At 37.9% G+C, this 14,719-nt stretch overlaps 1 protein-coding gene across 1 annotated transcript in view; it reads right to left on the reverse strand.

Annotated features, from left to right (window-relative positions):
* Positions 1–14,719, reverse strand: part of PRKCH (protein kinase C eta) — a 218,702-nt gene that overhangs the window by 140,954 nt on the left and 63,029 nt on the right. The gene's annotated exons all lie outside the window — the stretch shown is intronic.

Genomic DNA, 14,719 nt, shown 5'->3' on the forward strand with positions numbered 1-14,719 from the left:
CCTCCCTTTCTTCAGACCTCTGGCTCAAATGCCACCTCATGAGAGGGGCCTGCCCTGACCGCCTGATTTGAACAGACCAGCATACACAAAAACTCCATCTCTGTCCCCTTACTCTGCCTTATTTTTTCCATAGCATGCACCATCTGTCATGTAATATTAACTTGTCTAATTGTTGGTGTCTCCATCCACAGAGCAAATTTTGAATTCTGGTGAGGATAAACAAGCATCATTAGTAAGTCATACATACACATATGTGTGAATATATACATCCATTACATAATTTCATACATAAATACTCTGGATGGATGGATGGATGGATCTCTTGATCCACTGGTTCTAAGTGGTGGTAATTTAGAAGTATTGCTCAACCCAGTATATTTTGTAACCAAATGTAAATTCATAGAGGGAGCAGCTAATTTTCTCCAAAACAATGTGATAACTAGGTTGCCATTTAAAAAATCTAAGGCAATCCCTGACCTACGTAAAGAATGTGTGTGTCTGCAACCCTAGGCCACTATCGACCCCCTACCCCCAACTTCATGCAGCACCAGCACTGACTTGAGACCTGAAACAGAAATCTCAGACTCCAGGATGAGATAATGATGCTGAAGTTTTGGGGGAAAGAAGGGAAGAAACAGGTCTCCTACTTCCTATCTGTCCACTGACATGGGGTGCTACTGGGGAAAATTTAAGAAAAGGTTTATCAGTATCAGTGCTCTGGAAAACAGAAACTCTGCTGTCTTGTTCACTTCAAATAAAAAGAGCAGAAAGATAAAGGGTTGCTAGAAATAAAACTGAAGTATAATGGAAATTAACATTGGGGCAATTAATTTTCCTATCAAAAATGAAATCGGGAATGGAAAAACAAACACCACATATACTCACTGTTAAATTGGAACTAACTCATCAGCACTCACGTGCACACATGGAAGTAAAACCCAATGGAAATCATGCAGGTGGGAGGGGGAGGAGGGGATGGGTGAAATCATACCTAACAGGTACAATGTACACTATCTGGGCAATGGGCACACTTATAACTTTGACTCAAGCAGTACAAAAACAATCCACGTAACCAAAACATTTGTACCCCTGTAATATTCTGAAATTTAAGAAAAATTAAATCATTTCTGTTTACCCAAATCTTGGTTCCACTGAGAGAATACTGCATCAGTATAATCGAAAAAAAAAAATGAAGCTTGAGAAAAATCAAGAAACTAGTCAGACTGTGTTTTGTAAGAACCATGATTACAAAAGCAGCATGCTAGTTCATATGCAAGTTCCACAGAAGTGAGTTTCTAGATGCTTCCATCCATAGATCTTTAAGTGGCTTGAGGTTCAGCTTTTAGTGCTTGTAGCACTGACCACTTGCTCAGAAGTATCGTTATTCTGCTTGAACCAAGCAAAGGTTTAGCATGAAGCTACCCTGTAACAGGCAACTCGAAAGTTAGAAACCACCATAGGCTTCTGGGTTGTTTTGGTGTCATTTCCTGACCTTATTTTTGTGAGAACAGGCTTATAACAAAAACTGGCAAAAAAAAAAAAAAAGTACACAAGCACAGTAAAATAATTAGAAAAATAATTACAGTTTCAAAAAATAATCGAATTGTGCCTAATTGTCACCTATTTGTCAGTTCCTTCTCCCTGTGGTCAATAAAATTTAAAGTGCTTAGCTTTGGGGGGGAAAAAAGAAAAAATTCACCCAGAAATCATAAAATTTTTTGGTCCCAGGACCCCTTTATAGTCTCAAAAATTATTAGGACTCAAAGAGTCTTGGTTTATATGGATGCTATAAATACTTGCCAAATTAGAAATTTAAATGGAGACATTTTAAAATATTTATTCGTTTATTTAAATAACAAATTCATTGCATGTTAACATAAACATTTTTTTTTTTTTTTGGAGACAGAGTCTCGCTTTGTTGCCCTGGCTAGAGTGAGTGCCATGGCGTCAGCCTAGCTCACAGCAACCTCAATCTCCTGGGCTCAAGCAATCCTGCTGCCTCAGCCTCCCAAGTAGCTGGGACTACAGGCATGCACCACCATGCCCGGCTAATTTTTTTTTTTGTGTGTGTATATATATATATATATATATATATATATATATATATTAGTTGGCCAATTAATTTCTTTCTATTTATAGTAGAGATGGGGTCTCGCTCTTGCTCAGGCTGGTTTCGAACTCCTGACCTCGACCAATCCGCCCACCTCGGCCTCCCAGAGTGCTAGGATTATAGGCGTGAGCCACCACGCCCGGCCAACATAAACATTTTTATGAAAGATAATTATATTGTCCAAAACCCTAACAAAAGAGAATATCATTGTTTTACAATTTGCAAATGTCTTTAATGTCTGACTTAAAAGAAGACAGCTAGATTCTTAAATCTGCTTCTGTATTCAATCTGTTGCAATACTCTTCTAGTTGAAGTACATGAGTAGAGACTCACACAGAGAGTAGTTTTTTAAAAAAGTATTTTAATAGCTTTTTCTGATAATTATGAATATTCTTTGATACTATATCAAAACTTACTAAGTAGTAGTTTCTTAAAAGTTGGTTGCAAGGGGGTACATAAAAGTATATCAATGAACTTTTCATACTTCTACATAAAAATCCATTAGTCTATCCTATGCTCTCAATAGATCCTTGACCCGTATACATGGTGTTACATCATCTTGTATTGGCCATTTTGAAAATATATATTCACTGAGTCATGCAGATCTTCCAAACACTAACAAATCTCATTCTACAATGTTTTAAACATCTCAATTGTTAATACCAACAACAAACTCATGAAAAAAGACTAAGTATTGAGAAGCTGTCAAGCTCACAACGAGAGATGTAACTTTTCAAAATTCTAATTATGGCTTAAAGGCTCTAATTTCATCATTGGTACCAAATACTTGCAGCTGTTTTCCTTAAAGTAAAAGGCTCAATTCATTCATTTTTAGGAAAATATCTCACAAATTTGCAAATTCCAAAACTATGGTTTGTCATTTTTTCAAAGTAAAAAATGGTGTTCCATGCATAAAGTGGCTAGCTCAGCTAATAATCCAATCACATACGTGCTTTACCTTGAGACACGATAGTATTTCAGTATGGAGCAGCAGTGCTTTACGCATGCATACTTCTCATTTTGTCACACAGAATATTACAAAGATGTATGGTCGAGGGTTGAGATTTAATAACATCGATAATGCTTACTGCTTCATCAAAGACATTCTTCAGTGAAACTTCAACTTTTTCCTGCAATTGTGTGGCCACGAAGAATACAACGATGAATGCATAGTCTGGTGCCACAGTTTTGCCCACCTTTTTTTTTTTTTTTTTTTGCACCACTGGGGCAAATGTGAAAACAGTAAAAAAGGCAAATAACATCTCAATATTATAAGCAAATGTTTTAAACTGCAGATCTCTTGAAAATGTCTCTGGAACTCTCCGAAGTCTGCAGTATCACACTTTGAGAACCAATTTAAAAATTCTCAACAACAACAAAAAATTACTTAGTTTTTTTTTCTCCCATCAATAGTCAGTGAAAGTACGAGAAGCAGGTAGGGTGAAGTCAATGATAACAGAGGTATCACTAGGCAAATATAGTTATCACCCTAAGCTGATCTTGTTGATTTTATTTTTATCTTTTGAGTTCTAGCTTAAGATCCACATTAAGAGAAGCTACTGATAGCAGTAAAACTTCAGCAAATCTTAAACTCCATTTGCCCATCACTCTCTGACCTGTGTCTGAAAAAGCTTCACCTTTCCCAGGTGAATGTAGACCTTCAGGTTTAAGAGGAAGAACCCAAGGGAAACCTTGCAAAAAGACATTATTACAAAAGAAGATAAGTCTCTAGGGAGGAAATGATTATATTACCCAGAGGACAATTTTTCTCCAAGGTGGAATAATAAAGAGAAAACACTAAAATGCCTCCCCAGATAATCAGATGCCGTAGAAAGATCTTGGACCTCAGCATTGCAATCTGAGCTTGGGTCTGGGCTCTGCCACTTTCTATCCAAGAGAGACTATAACAAATCTCTGAGACTGATTCACAATTTGCATACTGAGAATTACATCAGCCTCAGAAGTTTGAAGCAAAATAATGTATTCCCATACATTATGGTATAAACACACAGAGGTACTCAATTACTAGGTAAGGGGCCATTCCACTACCAGAAAGATAAAACAACAAGGGCTCCTGTTGCTGCTACTTGCTAAATTACAAGCATAGCAGAGTGTCTGGTCATCAGAGGGTGTTTAATAAATGAGCTGGATATGGAGAAGAGGAGCAAGAAACAATGATAAGGGACAATTAGTCTCAATCCTTTAAAAATACCATTTCTTCCTTTTCCAGTTCCTCTCCTTTTCTCATCCCTTTAATTCTTCTTTCTTTCTCTCCTACCCCATCTTCAACCTAGTAGCCATTTCCAATGGTAGCCACAAGAACTGCTTGGACCAGCAAAAACAAACAAATAAAAAACTAAGTGGTCATTCATTCCTCAGGCTAATATACCAAAAGCATAATTTAAAAGCTAAATTTTAAAAACTGAACAAGTTGTCACTGGGCTTGAAACATTAGAAAGGAATGCTATAAGTCAACTACCAGCAGAGGTAACTTTTTCCCTTTAAAACTGACATGCATGAGAGGTGTTAGATACAGTGGGAAACCGTGGGTTGCTGCTTCAAAGCATGAACACACGCTTCATCTGCTTTGTTGGTCCGTGTGGCCACGATGATTTAGCCAAGAACATAATTATTTGTAAACCAGTGGGCTTGACACAGGAAGTTTGAGCTAAAAACTGAGGCAATGGTACAAAGAGAAAAAGATCTGTATCTTACTCTACACCATTGTGCTGCCTCAGTAGAGAGAATAAGCAGATGTCAAAATTCAAGTGCCTTTCCACACCCTCCCCGGGAGAAACTGTCTCCGTTCCAAGTAATATATGCAATAAGGGTCTAAAAGAAGGGATCAATTCGAGGTTTTAGCAAAAGGTCTTTTGTCTAAACGAGCTTCAAATCCCTAAATAACAAGTGCTTTGTCAGGGGGTTTTGTTTTTATTTTTTGAGAAGTTGGTTCCCTCCCCCATCCCCAGCCCCACCCCAAACTAGTATAGAATAGAACAGCTTCAAGTTTGCTTTGAGAACTCTAGGGAAGAAACATGTACATTCAGAACCTTTGTCTTAGTATCTTTATAAAGACACCTGTACCATCAATTCTTCTGATTTACTTTATTATTTTAGGAAACTATCTTGAAATTAAGCTTTGCAAATGCAAAAACTGTTATGTAATTGTTAGTAGGAGATTATCTACTTGTCATTCATTATGAGTGAGGACTTGATGAGGGAAGGAAAGGAATTATCTTACTCATCTCTTCCTACCTGCAGTTTTTGACTCACGGCTTAGTATTTATTTAGCACTTTAAAATATCTTTCGGAAGCACTGTACTTTAGTCATTTAAGATTTTAAACTCACCTTTTCATTATACATAAAAATTGAGGAATAAGGATAAAACATACACATTAAAAAAAAAAAGCCAGCTTTAACTATAAATGAGAAGAGGAACCATGTTAAAAGTTCAAGCATCATTTTAATGTCATAGAGGCCACTCCCATTTGGTTTTTAAGAAATATGCTTAAAATCTGTCATTTTACCTTTTAACTTTTTATTAAGGAAAATTACAAACACATGCAAAGGTAGACAGATGGTATAATAAACCCATATGCAACAAGTAATCATCATCCAGCTTCAATAATCAAGCCATGGCTAATCTGGTTTCACCTGTATACCATCCCCTCTGCCCACCTCTGGATTATTCTGAAGGAAATCCCAGATACCATATCATTTCATCAGTATCATTGCAAAATGTATTTCTAATAGACGCCCTCTTTGTTTCAAACCACAATGCCATAATCATACCTAAATAACATTAACAATTCCTTAATGTCATCACAGATTCAACCACTATTTCCATTTCTTCACTTGTCTCCTGAGTTGTTTCTTTTATAATTTGTGTTTGAATTGAGATAAAACATGGTCCATATATGGCAACTGATTCATGTATCTCTCTCGTTATTTTGGTTCTCTTCTCTTCTTTCTTCCAATTTGTCATGGAAGAAACCAAATCTCTTTTCCTATAACATTTTTCTACAGTTTGGATTTTGATTACATCCCATAGTGTCATTTAAAATGTCCCCTAACTCCTTATTTCATCTAAACTGGTGATTGGATCTGAAAGCCTAATTGGACTAATGCTTGATTTTTTGGTTAAGACGACCTCAATTTTTTGGCAAGACAACAACGGTGTGGTCTGCTTCCATTAGGAGGCCCACTGATGTCTGGGTTTTGTTCTGTGGGCCAACCGTTTAAGTTTCAGGGACCTGGAGTCCAAGCAAACTTTACTTATTGCAAACTACATTCTCTTCAAATCTTAAAATCTTATACCATATTTCTTAATACCATAACAATGCAGCTACATCTTTTTGACCTGTTTTCACATGAGGGAACATACTTTAATTTCTTTCTGTGGTTTCTCTTCCACTTATAGTAGTTATGCAATGCATTTAGTTTATTGCATTTTTATCAGTTTCCTTTAACTTTTTTTTTTTTTTTGCCATACTGCTTTTCCACGTACAAACTAGTCCAACATAGTGACAATCATAGACATGGCCACAATGATAGTATTTAAAGGCTGCATTAAAAATCCAAGTCTGTTTCATCACTATAATAAATTTCAGTCTGATCAGACTATAGATCCAGGGCTTAGTCAGAATGGAATAAAGATTGACATCAGACAGCTTTTTCAAAATAATCACTTCAATTCTGTCTACTTCTGCCCCAGTGCTTAGGGGAATTTTGCATCTGATCAAGAGTGGTAACACCTTTCTCAAGATAAACAGTGATGAGGGGTTTCTGCTCCAGTGCACAATGTTATGCCTTGGGCTCTCTGAGAGACTTCCACAAAGTGATGATTGTCAAAGAGTTTTTCTTGCTCCATCTCAATTCAATGAAGAGTCCTCATTGTAGGTTTTGAACATGTTCATCTGTTCTTCTTACCCCAGCATTAAGCATAAGCCTGCACACAGCACACTGTTTCACCAAACTCTGAAGATACTACTGTTACCACCAATTCAAACATTAATTTTCAAAGCCTTTTATGTTCTATTCTTTCTTCAGACTTCACTGTTAAACATTTTGGTGCCAATTTTGAAGATGATAAATCATCTGATGAAATAATCTCTGGCATACAGCAAGCACTGAAATATTACTGCATGAGTAATACATTAAAAAATATATTAGCAAAATGAATAACCTTCAACATAGTTTGGGTTGGTTTGACAAATTATAATCTATGAGCCAAAGTCCTTAAATGTTGGTGTTCCACAGTTATGTTGTTGGTCAGCCTTGGTTTTCTCCCTAAATCTTCTCGTTGGGCCTCTTTATCCACGTGCCTGTCTTCCACCTGGCACCTAGAGCTATATCTCAGGCCCAGGCATCTTGCCAAACTCTAGAATCTTACTTCCAATTCCTCCTAGACATCTCCACTTGGATTTTCCACAAGTACCCCAAACTGTAATTGCCCAAAGTTGAATTCATCATCTTCCTCTCCATGTTTCTACCCTGATAAATGACTCTACAACCCCTTCCCCAGCATCATCTGCGACGACTCCTTCTTCGTTCCTGACATCCAACAGATTGCCAATTCCTGTAGATTTTACCACCTAGACATTTCTCAAAGCTGTCCCCTCCTCTCCATCCCCACATAGTTCAATTAACTCAAGCTTGATCATCTTTCCCTTAGACAACTTTTATAGTCTCCTAATGGCTCTCCATACCCTCATCTTCTTGTATGATTCAACATCCCTCCCCCTCCCTTGAACCTCTTGCCACCAAATCAAGTCTTGTTCTCTCTTATTAAAACCCTTCACTGGCGCTTCATCATTTCTACTAGCCCAGAAGTAGCGTGACCATGCAATTTATTGTCTAACCTGGAACCCTTTTCAAAGTGACAGGTGGCACTGTTACATAGTTATATTGGTACAACTAACAACCTGCCAAGCCTACACATAAGGCAGTCCCAAATCTCTGGCCACATCTCCCATCACATTCACCCACCTTCAGTACCTACACGTTAGTTTTAGTTTCCAAAACCTGCCAATGTTCTCTCATCTCTGTGCCTCATACAAACCGTCTTCCCCTTTTGATCTTATCTTCCCCTCCGGGCCTATTCCTAGTCACCATTCAAACTTGCTTTAAACATCACCTCCCATGCAAAGCTTCTCTAAAAACTCCTGGCCACCTGATTACATATCCCCATGTGCCAACCACCATGCCTTGGACTTATTCCTGCCATGGGACCTGTCTCCCTGCAGTGCACACGTGGGATGCATCTGCCCTCCCTCCTATGAGCGCCTTCAGGAGAGTGTCTAAGTCTTGCTCATCTTTATCTCCCCAGTATCTGTAACGAGATTACAGGTCTGTGCCCAGCAGGTATTTCTCATGTCATTTCTCTATCATGTCTTATACTTAATAAATTTTTTTTGGTCTGAGCTGCTAATTCAGCATATTTAATGAAAGATTAAAAAATGAGATAAGTAGTATTCTGTATATCACAGACCACAGCCTCATTTAAGCAATTTTTTTTTTAAAGGAGAGTTTTGAGATTATAGAATCTGAGCTAATGGCAGAACTATAGGAAAGTGTGAAAAGAAAACATGCCTACACATAAACCAACATTAAGCTAGTAATTTCCACTAAATCCCTGAGGCGTTTAGTATAAAATAAAGTCAGTGTTAAGATAAAACAAACCTGCTGAGTATACAAGAGAAGAATGACTGGGATCTCACTTCTGCGACGATAGGAATTCAGAGATGAGAATCCCGTCAGCACACCTTCTTACGTTGTTTTACAGCTTGCAAAGCACTGCCCTACATATTATTAAATAGGAAATGTCCAATTTCCTTAAGTACTAAGTTTGACAGTTGGTTATTTCTGACATTTCACTTTGACACTTCTTGTTTTATTTTTATTGTAAAGGTACATCCTCAATCTTTCAAGCATACCTTTTGGCTCGTGATTATCTTTCACATTTTTTAAGAGCAATTTTTGTGAAACCATGGTAAGTCAAAAATTCATGTTATTTTCGAATATGAGTTCCATCATGGAAACAATGCAGCACAGATAGCTCAAAATATCAACAAAGTGTTTGGGAAGGATGTGGCTAATGAACGCACAATAAGTTGATGGTTTGAGAAGTATCATTGTGGCGATTTTAATTTTGAAAATGAGCCACATGGGCGAACTGTGACCAAGGTGGATAATGATGAGCTGAAAGCTGTAGTGGAAGTGAATCCATCTTGACCTATGTGTGAATTAGCAGCAAGGTTTGAAATTACTATTCCAAAAATATTGGACCATTTGAAACAAATGGGCAAGGTAAAGCAGCTGGATAGACGAGTTCCACATGAATTAAACAAGAGTCAGAAGAGAAATTGTCTCGAAGCTTGCTTTTCTTTGCTGTCAGGACATAAAGTTAAACCATTTCTACATCATATTGTTATATGTGATGAAAAATGGATTCTTTTTGACAATTGCAAGCATTCAGCACAATGGTTGGATAAAGATGAAGTGCAAAACACAGTCCAAAACTGAATATTCATCAAAAGAAGCTAATGGTGTCTGTTTGGTGGTCCAGCGCTGGTATTATCCACTACAGCTTCATGAAACCTGGTCAATTCATTACAGCAGATGTCTACTGCAACCAAGTGGATGAAATGATGAGGATGCTTGTGATTAAGCAGCTGAGACTGGTCACTAGAGACAGACCAATCCTATTGCAAGACAACTCTCGACCACATGTCCACAAACAACGCTGCTCAAACTACAGCAGCTGGACTTAGAAACTGTCTGTCATCCACTGTATTCACCAGTCCTTGCACCAACTGACTACCACTTCTTCCAGGCTTTGGACCACTTCTTGCAAGGAAAAAATATTCAATTCTCAACAAGCTATGGAAAATGCCTTTCACTATTTCACTGTCACTCAGTCTCTAGGCTTCTTCACGACTGGCAATAAGCAAGTTACCATTAAGATGGCAAAACTGCCCATAGTTTAGATGCATACTCTGATTAATTGTACTGCTTCTTGTTTGAGATATAATAAACTACACTTTTTTTTTTTTTTTTTTTTTTTGAGACAGAGTCTTGCTTTGTTGCCCAGGCTAGAGTGAGTGCCGTGGCGTCAGACTAGCTCACAGCAACCTCAAACTCCTGGGCTCAAGCGATCCTTCTGTCTCAGCCTCCCAAGTAGCTGGGACTACAGGCATGAGCCACCATGCCCGGCTAATTTTTTCTATATATATTAGTTGGCCAATTAGTTTCTTTCTATTTATAGTAGAGACGGGGTCTCGCTCTTGCTCAGGCTGGTTTCGAACTCCCGACCTCGAGCGATCCGCCCGCCTCGGCCTCCCAGAGAGCTAGGATTACAGGCGTGAGCCACCGCGCCCGGCATAAACTACACTTTTGATTTGAAATCGGACATTTCATGTTTAATGACCTACTATCATCTGACCTTCAGGATAACCCTGCTAGACATACTCAGGTTCAGCCAACATTTCTTGAGCTTTGACAATCCCTCCAGGATCCCAGGCCAAGGCCCCTTTCACAGCCCAAGATACACACAGGGCGGGCCTTAGCATTCACTGCTTCTTTCTATGAAGTCTTCAGCATCCAAGATGAGAACCAGGGCTCCAAATATTCCACCAGCTGAGCTGTCATTTTATGGCTGGAGATGATCTAAGGTGGCTGCCAGGAATGAGGCCTCACCAGGGACAGGTCCACAGGGCCAGGCTCAGGCTGCTGCCACAGCTACAGCAGATTCATGGGAGGGGGGCTCCATCTCCTCCTCATGTAGCACATGCAGAGAGGCAGCTGTCATGTCCTCTGTATTTGACAAGGGACCTGTGCTCTAAGGCAGCAGCAACATGCAATCTTTAGCCAAGACCCAGTCTAGAAGCCAAACTGAAATGACAATGCTCCCAACAGAGAGACAGAGGACTGATCTGGGGTTCCTAAATATATCCCAAGCATACATGCCATAGCTCCTAAAATTTTAACATGAAAAGTCTATTTCTCAAAGGTAAAACAACTCTTCTAGCATCTTTTAAAATATGCAAACACACCTGAGAGTGGTAGAGTACTAAGATGTTGATCACTATCACTTTAGTGTGAATTAGCCCATGAATTCATTGTCTTCCTTGTCATCAACTGTTCCCAGAGATTACTGGGCTTGTTACTGGAATTAGAGACAGCTGAAGGCAGAGAGCAAGAACTAGCCTTAAGGGAAGGTAGAATTAGCAAAGATGAACTCAGCCAATCTCACAATTTTACCCAGGGTCAGCTCCGAAAGGAATACAACTGCAACAACCTAGTAAGAACTCATCTCCCAATCTGATTGACCATTTTGTTGTGCTTATCACTGAAACTAACAAATACACACAATGAGAACATCCAAGTGTATTCCAGTGTCATTGTTCTGATGTTTCTAAGTACAATTAAGGAAGATACAAACTTAATAGCATTTAGTCCTAGAGAGCTGGCATAGATCTAAAACAGTCATGTAATGATTGTGGCACAGTCAGACCTGGTGTAACATGCACAGCCTTACTTCACTGTAAGTTAACACAGAAAGGTGATTCAGCACACTCAGAATCTCGCCCACTCCTCATTCTGGCCTCTCTTCTCACTGCTGCATTTATTTCCACCTTAGCTGACCCACGTTCCATGTGCATTATGAGAATGTTCTATCAACAACGTTCTGTAATACTGCATTCATTTTATTCGACGAGGTTAGAGCAGACTCATTTTGCTCATACATCCTGTATGTCCAAGATACCAAGCAAAATAGAAAGACCTGAGAACAGGCAGAAGACCCCCCAAACTGTAACCTGGACAGTTTTTTTTAATGTCCAAATTATCCCAGGTTTCTTCTAATTTCAATATGGAGCAAAAAGGCAAGATCTAACAACTGAGACAACGCATCAAAAAACTTTGACATTAAAACAAATCGCTCTCATGAACGGAAATGGTTGGCCGAGAGGAGAAAACTATTTCTCAAAGAAAGTATTAATATGACCAATTTACAAAATGCCAACACCAAACATACAAACCATTAAGCCACATAACTTCAAAACTTCATGGGATTTTAGTAATGGTGTAGTAGCTTCTAATGGACCGACTCTCCTGCTAAACAATTAAAATATCTGGAAAATATATTTAAAAACAACTAGTTGGAGATGCAGAAGAACAACCAAAAACAAGCACAAACTAGAGGGAATCTGACACTTGAGAGAAGGGAACTGCACTGGGTGAGATCTATATTTACAGGGCTTTTCTCCAGATTATTCCCCATGCTGCACATGGTTGAGTGAACAGAACTCAAGAAGGGAGCCACAGTTGTACTGGCTTGAGGAAGGAAATGGCAAAATGCAGGGCCACCAGATGACTGGATATTGAGGAAAGAAATCCTGGAACGAATGGGGCCACAGAGAAAAAACACTTCAAATATGTAAACTCTTTAAATCCTTGCTTCCTCCTAAACTGTGCATGTGCAGGCAAGACTCCAAGCAGTCCAGAAAAAAGAGCTGAACACTGAAAGACCTGAGTTGGGATTTTAGCTGTTTCACACCTAGGAGAAACAGTTTGATGATTAAGTGCCACAAAGCTAAAAAGATTTACAACAACCTGGGATTTCCACTGAACCCTCAGATTGGCTATGCCCTGTGAGCAAAGACTGTGTCCTAGGACTATGGAATTTGCCCTAGGACTAAGAGGAAAGAGTGAAACCATCCCACCCTTAAAACCCTTCACAATTTTAAGGTGATCAGCCAGTAATTTAACTATAAAATAAAAGAGAATAAAGGGGAAAAATCATATGATCATCTCAAAAGACAAAGAAAAGACATTCGTCAAAATTTTAGTCACAATTAAAAAAGAAAAACTATCAGAAAACTAGGACTAGAAAGAAACTTACTCAATTGTGATAAAGTAACTCTATAAAATACACACAGCTATCATAATACATAATGGGGAAAAACTAAATTGAGTATGGACATGGTAGGATGTCTGTCCTAGAATCCTCACAGTACAATAAGGCATGCAAGACATAAAAGCCACCAATATCAGAAAAGAAAAAGGAAACTTTATTCATAGGTGCAATGATTATTTGCATAGAAAATATTATGATATCTACCAAAAAACCCTTTTAGAACAAGTGAATTTAGTAAGATCACAGGATTCAAAGTCAATATACAAAAATAAATTTAATTTTTATGTACCAGTAACAAATTTCAAAATGAAATTTTAAAAAGACCATTAATAACACCAAGAAGCTTAGGATAGTTACAAATACATTTTTAAAAACATGTGCAATACCTCTGTATTGATAATTATATTACATTGATAATATGGATGAGCAACATTAAAGACCATTAATAAATAAAAAGATATACCATGTTTATGGATTTGAAGATGCTCACAATTAAGATGTCAATTCTCCTCAAATTGATTTATAGATTCAACAAAATTTGAATTCAAAATCCAGCAGGATTTTGTGTATAAATACATAAGCTGACTCTAAAATTGATATTAAAATGCAAAATACGGAGAACAGCTAAAACTGAAACAAGAACAAAGTTGAAGGGCTCACACTATTTAATGGTAAGACTCACTATAAAGCAACCATAACAAAGACAGTACAGTACCAACATAACGACAGACTAGATGGATAGACTCACACAGATACTCTGGAAATAGACCCACATTATATGGTCAATTGATTTTCAACAAAGGTTCCAGGGTGATTTAATAAAAAGAAAGAAAGTCTTTTCAACAAATGGTGCTAGAACAACTGGGTTAGTGTACAGGAAAAAATAATTCCAACTCCCCTATCACAACCAAACACAAATATTTAATTTAAGAAGGCACACAGACCTCAATATAAAAGCTAAACGATAATCTACTAAAAGAAAACAGAATATATTTGTGACCCTATGATAGATTTCTTAGAGAAGACAGAAAACGTACAAACTATCAAAGAAGAGACAGATGAACTGGACTTCATAGAAATTTAACACTTCTGCTCAAAGACAGGATGAAGAAAACAAAAAAGCAAGCCACAGACTGGGAAAAAGTACTCACATTTATTTCTCACAAAGGACTCATGAAAACAAGAACTCCTAAAAATCAAAAGACAAAACCAGTTTTGGAAAGCAGGGCAAAAGACTAGAACTAGAAATTATCAAAACAAACAAACATAAGAAAGTACTTGACATCAGAGAAATGCAAATGGAACCACAGGATACCATATCATACCGACTAGGCATGTCTAGAATGAAAAAGAATGACCACAGCAAGTATTGGTGAGGATATGGAGTAACTGGAACTCTCACTCATTGCTAGAGGGAGTATAATAACAAAACCACTTTGAAAAACCATTTGGGAATTTCTTATAAAGTTAAACAGACACTATTATCTAGCAATTCCACTTCTATGTATTTACCTGAGAGAAATGAAAGTGTTATATCCACAAAAATTTATATATAAGAATATTTACAGAAGCATTATGCATAATAGACAACAGGGAAAACCCGAAAGTCCACCGGGAGGAGAATGGGTAAATAAATGGGTGCTACATTTATATAACGGACTACTACTCAGTAATAAAGATGAATCCTGAC

This window comes from Microcebus murinus, chromosome 6 (assembly GCF_040939455.1).
Source record: "Microcebus murinus isolate Inina chromosome 6, M.murinus_Inina_mat1.0, whole genome shotgun sequence".
Taxonomy (NCBI): domain Eukaryota; kingdom Metazoa; phylum Chordata; class Mammalia; order Primates; family Cheirogaleidae; genus Microcebus; species Microcebus murinus.